At 44.3% G+C, this 8,833-nt stretch overlaps 1 long non-coding RNA gene across 1 annotated transcript; it reads left to right on the top strand.

The window, feature by feature from the left end:
• The first annotated feature begins 4,275 nt into the window (after positions 1 to 4,275).
• On the top strand, positions 4,276 to 7,474 carry LOC124007661. Its single transcript, XR_006833985.1, has 3 exons — positions 4,276 to 4,822; positions 6,895 to 7,032; positions 7,146 to 7,474. It is a non-coding gene; the product is annotated as an uncharacterized LOC124007661 (long non-coding RNA).
• The last annotated feature ends 1,359 nt before the right edge of the window (positions 7,475 to 8,833 follow it).

Raw genomic sequence — 8,833 nt, 5'->3', positions numbered from 1 at the left:
GAATGGGTATGAGAACTGGATAATAATACTGATTTGAGGTAGTTTGGGGAATGGGTAGGAGAACTGGATAATAATACTGATTTGATGTAGTTTGGGGAATGGGTAGGAGAACTGGATAATAATACTGATTTGATGTAGTTTGGGGAATGGGTAGGAGAACTGGATAATAATACTGATTTGAGGTAGTCTGGGGAATGGGTAGGAGAACTGGATAATAATACTGATTTGAGGTAGTTTGGGGAATGGGTAGGAGAACTGGATAATAATACTGATTTGAGGTAGTCTGGGGAATGGGTAGGAGAACTGGATAATAATACTGATTTGAGGTAGTCTGGGGAATGGGTAGGAGAACTGGATAATAATACTGATTTGAGGTAGTCTGGGGAATGGGTAGGAGAACTGGATAGTAATACTGATTTGAGGTAGTTTGGGGAATGGGTAGGAGAACTGGATAATACTACTGATTTGAGGTAGTCTGGGGAATGGGTATGAGAACTGGATAATAATACTGATTTGAGGTAGTCTGGGGAATGGGTAGGAGAACTGGATAATAATACTGATTTGAGGCAGTCTGGGGAATGGGTAGGAGAACTGGATAATAATACTGATTTGAGGTAGTCTGGGGAATGGGTAGGAGAACTGGATAATAATACTGATTTGAGGTAGTTTGGGGAATGGGTATGAGAACTGGATAATAATACTGATTTGAGGTAGTCTGGGGAATGGGTATGAGAACTGGATAATAATACTGATTTGAGGTAGTCTGGGGAATGGGTATGAGAACTGGATAATAATACTGATTTGAGGTAGTTTGGGGAATGGGTAGGAGAACTGGATAATAATACTGATTTGAGGTAGTTTGGGGAATGGGTATGAGAACTGGATAATAATACTGATTTGAGGTAGTTTGGGGAATGGGTAGGAGAACTGGATAATAATACTGATTTGAGGTAGTTTGGGGAATGGGTAGGAGAACTGGATAATAATACTGATTTGAGGTAGTCTGGGGAATGGGTAGGAGAACTGGATAATAATACTGATTTGAGGTAGTCTGGGGAATGGGTAGAAGAACTGGATAATAATACTGATTTGAGGTAGTCTGGGGAATGGGTAGGAGAACTGGATAATAATACTGATTTGAGGTAGTTTGGGGAATGGGTAGGAGAACTGGATAATAATACTGATTTGAGGTAGTCTGGGGAATGGGTAGGAGAACTGGATAATAATACTGATTTGAGGTAGTCTGGGGAATGGGTAGGAGAACTGGATAATAATACTGATTTGAGGTAGTCTGGGGAATGGGTAGGAGAACTGGATAATAATACTGATTTGATGTAGTTTGGGGAATGGGTAGGAGAACTGGATAATAATACTGATTTGAGGTAGTCTGGGGAATGGGTAGGAGAACTGGATAATAATACTGATTTGAGGTAGTCTGGGGAATGGGTATGAGAACTGGAAAATAATACTGATTTGAGGTAGTTTGGGGAATGGGTAGGAGAACTGGATAATAATACTGATTTGAGGTAGTCTGGGGAATGGGTATGAGAACTGGATAATAATACTGATTTGAGGTAGTCTGGGGAATGGGTAGGAGAACTGGATAATAATACTGATTTGAGGTAGTTTGGGGAATGGGTAGGAGAACTGGATAATAATACTGATTTGAGGTAGTCTGGGGAATGGGTAGGAGAACTGGATAATAATACTGATTTGAGGTAGTCTGGGGAATGGGTAGGAGAACTGGATAATAATACTGATTTGAGGTAGTCTGGGGAATGGGTAGGAGAACTGGATAATAATACTGATTTGAGGTAGTTTGGGGAATGGGTAGGAGAACTGGATAATACTACTGATTTGAGGTAGTCTGGGGAATGGGTATGAGAACTGGATAATAATACTGATTTGAGGTAGTCTGGGGAATGGGTAGGAGAACTGGATAATAATACTGATTTGAGGTAGTCTGGGGAATGGGTAGGAGAACTGGATAATAATACTGATTTGAGGTAGTCTGGGGAATGGGTAGGAGAACTGGATAATAATACTGATTTGAGGTAGTCTGGGGAATGGGTAGGAGAACTGAATAATAATACGGATTTGAGGTAGTCTGGGGAATGGGTAGGAGAACTGGATAATAATACTGATTTGAGGTAGTCTGGGGAATGGGTAGGAGAACTGGATAATAATACTGATTTGAGGTAGTCTGGGGAATGGGTAGGAGAACTGGATAATAATACTGATTTGAGGTAGTCTGGGGAATGGGTAGGAGAACTGGATAATAATACTGATTTGAGGTAGTTTGGGGAATGGGTAGGAGAACTGGATAATAATACTGATTTGAGGTAGTCTGGGGAATGGGTAGGAGAACTGGATAATAATACTGATTTGAGGTAGTTTGGGGAATGGGTAGGAGAACTGGATAATAATACTGATTTGAGGTAGTCTGGGGAATGGGTATGAGAACTGGATAATAATACTGATTTGAGGTAGTCTGGGGAATGGGTATGAGAACTGGATAATAATACTGATTTGAGGTAGTCTGGGGAATGGGTATGAGAACTGGATAATAATACTGATTTGAGGTAGTTTGGGGAATGGGTAGGAGAACTGGATAATAATACTGATGATGCTGATAATGATGTTTCCACTAACTCAATGAGGAATTGCTGTACTGTAAACCATGCACACACAGACTTTCATCCACTGCAGAGCCTTTCCTATATATTCCTTAGTAGCATCTGGATGTGGTGAATGTCTGAGTGTGATAGTGTGTCTTCCGTGTGTAATGACATTTATCTGTGTGTGTTTGTAGGATTGGCAGAGAGCTCAAATATCTGAGTGTCACATTTTATGGCAGGATGGCAAGCAACTCCTACACGCACACACACACATGCACACACACACACACGCACACACACACACACACAAACACCAGTGGAGGCTGCTGAGGGGAGGATGGCTCATAATAAGGGCTGGAACAGAGCGAATAGAATGGCATCCAAAACATTCTGTATTTGATATGATTCCACTTATTCTGCTCCAGCCATTACCAAGAGCCCGTCCTCCCCAATTAAGGTGCCACCAACCTCCTGTGACACACAATGTGCTTAATCAAGGTAAGATAAAGGACATTTGTATGCTAATACACATTTTAGCAAAGTGAAGGGAGGAGCAAACAAATGAACACACACACACACACACACACACACACACACACACACACACACACACACACACACACACACACACACACACACACACACACACACACACACACACACACACACACACACACACACACACACACACACACACACACACACACACACTGTAAAGGCGTCAACTCAAAGTTATTCACAGGAGGGGAAAAACAAGAGAGGGACTGGGGAGAAAGAGTGAAACAGAAGAAACAGTTGTGATGGAGGGCAAGGAGTGAGGGAGGCAAGGAGTGAGTGAAGGAGTGAAGGTTGATTGAGGGAATGAGAGCCTCCCTTCAGTTCAAGGCCGTATTCAGGCAGAAATGTCTCCTGAAAGAGACGTAGACTTCCTCAGGACGTTAAGGGTCTCTTTATGTTGGGCGGCCCAGGTCTGGTGTGTGTTGTGATGGCGGTGTGTGTGTGTGTGTGTGTGTGTGTGTGTGTGTGTGTGTGTGTGTGTGTGTGTGTGTGTGTGTGTGTGTGTGTGTGTGTGTGTGTGTGTGTGTGTGTGTGTGTGTGTGTGTGTGTGTGTGTGTGTGTGTGTGTGTGTGTGTGTGTGTGTGTGTGTGTGTGTGTGTGTGTGTGTGTGTGTGTGTGTGTATTACTAGTTGTTGGGGTGCTCATAGCAACATGCCATTCAAATTCAAATAGGCTTCTTCTAAGTTCTTCTGAGGCAGTGTTGTGTTGGAAAGCGTTGACTTAGGTTGAAACAATATGCTAGTTGAAAGATAAGGAAATGATCTTCAATTGTGATGGAAACACTAATAATGTATAGTGCCTAAATAATCCACTTTCTGAAGAGGGGTTGTGTTTGGATCTGGAAGGGTCAATAGGAAACAATACATTAAAAAAAGCACCTTCAACTAGTCTAGTCATTTCACATCTCTGGCATTTCTAGGAAGTCACACAGTGTGTGTTTGCCAGTGAGTACCGAGGCGGGGCAGTTTAGGTCCAAGACTGGTTCCCCGAAAATGAACCTGCATGAAAGAGAGAGGGTAAGAAAGAGGGAGGAGGAAGAGAAGAGCATTTACATCAGAGAAGAGGGGGGGGGGGCTGCGTTTCAATGGATTAAGAACTGCGCAATTTCCTAATAGCCATCGCTGGGATCCTGGTGTCCTAAAAATAAAGAACGCGTATGTGGATTGAACATGCTTGTGGCAAACCTGTGCGCGGTGCACGCAGCTACGACGTATGTGGATTGGCGATTTTGAAAAGGGATGTTCAGTTCTTAGTTCTGAGAGGGCTGTACACTCATTTTGGAGGACGATATGACTGTGCAAGATATATAATTACTGGTCGGGTTTTCGAATATGTAACAAGAAGAGTCTGATCGTAATGCCAGGCCAGTGGGTGATTCTCTAAACGCTCTAATCTCTCCCAAGCAAGGATTCCATTATGTATCTGCGTGTAGTTTCACCAAACCGATATTTTCAAATGCATTATGGATTTATGGAACATTATTCACCTATTACTTAATTTTGTGAACGTTTTCGGAGGGCTGCGTGGCTGAACTAACGACATTTGGGGCAAAGAAGCTACGTAGCAGTTTTTTTTTAAATGTTACAGTATTTTAACAATGAGAGCAGCAACGGCACCTCCCATGAGAAATCTGCATGCACAAACAGGTAATTAGGCTACGTTGTTGCAACCCTCTATTACACACGCTGCTACAATGTAACAAGGTATATGAGAAGTTTCCTATTGGTAGCCTTCAGCCAGACGCATCTATAGGGAAAGTAGCAAACGCATTTGCATGCTTTACTTCTGCCCACTGTATTTATCTTTTCACAATTAGTAATATCGAAAGGGTTTGCTCCTGATGAGGTCGAATGGGTTTACGGGAACCTAGTGGGAGTTGAGATGTGACGGGAATGCCTTCATTTGATGTGCTGCTTGATTGAGGGTTCTCCTTCTAAAACGTTATAAAAATCTTCAAGTCGCACTAAGTTGTATGTTCATCAGTAGTGTCAGGGTCAAAAATGTCGCGTCTGTGCTATTATATGAATCAATGGTTAAGTACCCGTGGCCATTGAATGAAATCTGGGCCTTCTAGTGTTCCGGGAAGGAGTGTCGCATTTTCTTTCTGAAATGTCATGTGGTGAAGTTGTGGCGGTTCCGTAGAATTTCCAGGAAAGGCGTTTGAATTGTTTTCCATAGAGAAAGATAGAGGACTGATCTTTGTATATGTACCATTATAATGTCTGTGACAGCATAGCCAGCGTCATTGAGGCTATCTCCATTTTAAAGTAATCAATTTGCTTCTTCCTCATTGGCTGGTTGCGCATAGAAATCTCAACCAAGTTGACTACTTTAAAATGGTGAAAGCCCTCAAATGCAAGAGGTATATTATACGTGATGAGTCCTCTATATATCTCTATGATTTTTTGTAATGTAATTTTTTTCTCCTTTCGCTTTCTCTGCTGGTCCATTTTGGTAACCACTGTTTTATCCCCACTAGAGGGCGCCACAGGTCTATATATTGTTTTATTTGTATGTTACCTTTATTTAAGGGGGCAAGTCAGTTAAGAACAAATTCTTATTTACAATGACGGCCTGGGCCAATTGTGTTCCTCCCTTTGGGACGCCCAATCACGGCCGATTGTGATACAGCCTGGAATTGAACCAGGGTCTGTGGTGACGCCTCTAGCACTGAGATGCGGTGCCTTAGACCGCTGCACCACTCTGGAGCAAAGATGGACTAAAATGTAGCCCCATCTTTTCGGGAGTGAAGTTGACAATCAGAGTTCACATTTTTAAAGTTTTATCTTGACAAGGTTATGTGAAGGAAGGGTAAGTTAGGCTTGACCTTAATTGGGGAAAACTCCACCCGAAGTGTGTATTTGAAGTTAAAAAGTTTTGAAACTGCAGTAAATGTGCAGCAACTGCGGTCGACTGTGGTATTTTGGATGCAGTATTTGCAGAAGGATTGCAGTGTACTTCCGTTACACTGCAAAATTACTGCAGTAAAAAAAAAAGTTATTTTGGATGCATATGCAGTTCACGATCACACCGACGGAGCTATTGCATTTTGGTACACAAGAAGTGCATTCATTTCCAACGGAACGCTGCGTTTGCCTTGCGGCGTTGCGTTGCAGAGGCTGTTGCAGTGCGTACTGGGCTGTGCACACGTTGGATACGTTGGAACCTATGCCTCAAACTATATGTGTAGACGGCTTGACCGAAATGGTAGCGGAAGGTGAACGTTTAACTTTAGCTGCAGACACATCCAGATGATGCTGTGTTCTGTTTTGCACATCATGTGTTATACTGCAGTCTGACTGCAATCTTTTTCCATTCGGAGATAGATTGACACTGTACTCATTGAGTAATGAGTTCCCCGGGAGTGAATTGTTCTCAGCTTATAACTACATGTATCGTGCAACAACAACAACAAATGTGTGTGAAAACATGGATCAAGCAGTCAAACGTCTAGTCGGGGAACAAATGTCAAAATGCAACACAATTTGAAATCCCCTAGAGGCTGACACACGCTCAGACAAAGCACGGTGTCGTAACATGTTCAGGATGAGCTCGTTAATCTCTAACAACAACTGAACGTGATACCTATTAACCCTAATGGTCTCGTAAGCTCCAGGATTGCTCCTCAGACAGACTACGTGAGTCCTGGCTTGTCGCGTCAGACCTCTAGGCTCTTCTGCCGTAATGTCAGTCCATTAACATGCTTCTGTATTCACAGCATGGAGACCTACCGTGGCACAGCCTCGGTATGCTGCCAGCCTGGTGTCACCTGAACGGACATTAGAGATGTGAACCTGCAGTTGGCATCATGGTCAGGGCTTTGCAGCAACAGCGGGGAGAATGGAGTGTGGGAAAGGTTAGTGTGGAATCCTGCCTTGTGATATCATGCTTTTACATTTGAAGGAGCACTTTGATTTGAGAGCGTTCTTCATTGCATTGACAGAAAGCTTTCACGTTGCCCTCCTGCAGGGCGGCGGTCTGGTCGGCGGGAGCGTGCAGTTGTCCAGGTAAGGATGTGTGTCTGTGTGGATGTCTATGCATTTATACAAACAGTATGCCGGTGCTGTGCATCTGTGTTTGTGTTTGCCGGTGTATGTCTGTGTGTTTGTCTGTATGTTTGTGTTTGTGTGTTTGTATGTGCCTGTCTCTGTGTTTTGCGTTTGATTGCACAGCTCCAGTGGTGAGGTCCCTAGCTCTCTCCCTTCACTGTCTGTCTGTCACTGAGAGGATCACAGCTCCAGTGGTGAGGTCCCTAGCTCTCTCCCTTCACCGTCTGTCTGTCACTGAGAGGATCACAGCTCCAGTGGTGAGGTCCCTAGCTCTCTCCCTTCACGGTCTGTCTGTCACTGAGAGGATCACAGCTCCAGTGGTGAGTTCCCTAGCTCTCTCCCTTCACCGTCTGTCTGTCACTGAGAGGATCACAGCTCCAGTGGTGAGGTCCCTAGCTCTCTCCCTTCACCGTCTGTCTGTCACTGAGAGGATCACAGCTCCAGTGGTGAGGTCCCTAGCTCTCTCCCTTCACCGTCTGTCTGTCACTGAGAGGATCACAGCTCCAGTGGTGAGTTCCCTAGCTCTCTCCCTTCACCGTCTGTCTGTCACTGAGAGGATCACAGCTCCAGTGGTGAGGTCAATAGCTCTCTCCCTTCTCTGTCTGTCTGTCACTGAGAGGATCACAGCTCCAGTGGTGAGGTCCCTAGCTCTCTCCCTTCACCGTCTGTCTGTCACTGAGAGGATCACAGCTCCAGTGGTGAGGTCCCTAGCTCTCTCCCTTCACCGTCTGTCTGTCACTGAGAGGATCACAGCTCCAGTGGTGAGGTCCCTAGCTCTCTCCCTTCACCGTCTGTCTGACACTGAGAGGATCACAGCTCGATGGTTTAATGGCCGGAAATGTTAAGAGGGATGATGGATGGAAGAAAGAGAAGAGAGAGAGAGAGATACAATGTGTTTTCTGGCCATTCCTCCCTCGTTCACAGCTGTTGTTCTCTGCTGTGACTGGGCGGTCTTGTGTTTTCTGGTTTTGGCTCGCTCCCACTGTAACAATTTTGTATTTTGTAAATGTCTTAAATATCTCTTGACGACTTCAAAGGGAATCCAGTTGTGTGTAGTCTCTCTCTCTCTCTCTCGCTTTCTCTTTCTCTCTCTGTCTCTCTCTCGCCCCCCCACCCTCTCGGTCACTCTCCATCCCTCTATCTCTCTCTCTCTCTCTACACACACACACACACACACACACACACACACACACACACACACACACACACACACACACACACACACACACACACACACACACACACACACACACACACACACACACACACACACACCTGTCCCCCCTCTCGCCAGGACCCCACAGAGTCACACCTGGGTCTCTCAGTCATTCAGCCTCTCTCAGCTTTATTACATTACCACTGGCCATGAGTCTGATCCAGCGCACACTGCCTGCCTGCCAAACAAGGTATGGGGGTAGAGTCATGTCCATAGTGAGAAGTGTTGGAGTGATGATACAGAAAGTGTTATTGATGTCTTGCTGTTGAATATCTCACTTTCCTTTTCCTTGTTACTGTTTCCTGGCGCTGTAATAGTTTTTTATTTATTCATTTATTTTATTTTTTATTTATCCGTTATTTTACCAGGTAAGTTGACTGAGAACATGTTCT

This window comes from Oncorhynchus gorbuscha, linkage group LG21 (genome assembly GCF_021184085.1).
Source record: "Oncorhynchus gorbuscha isolate QuinsamMale2020 ecotype Even-year linkage group LG21, OgorEven_v1.0, whole genome shotgun sequence".
Classification (NCBI taxonomy): Eukaryota; Metazoa; Chordata; class Actinopteri; order Salmoniformes; family Salmonidae; genus Oncorhynchus; species Oncorhynchus gorbuscha.
The sequence above is the reverse complement of the archived record's forward strand: the minus strand, read 5'-3'. Positions and strand labels throughout refer to the sequence as shown.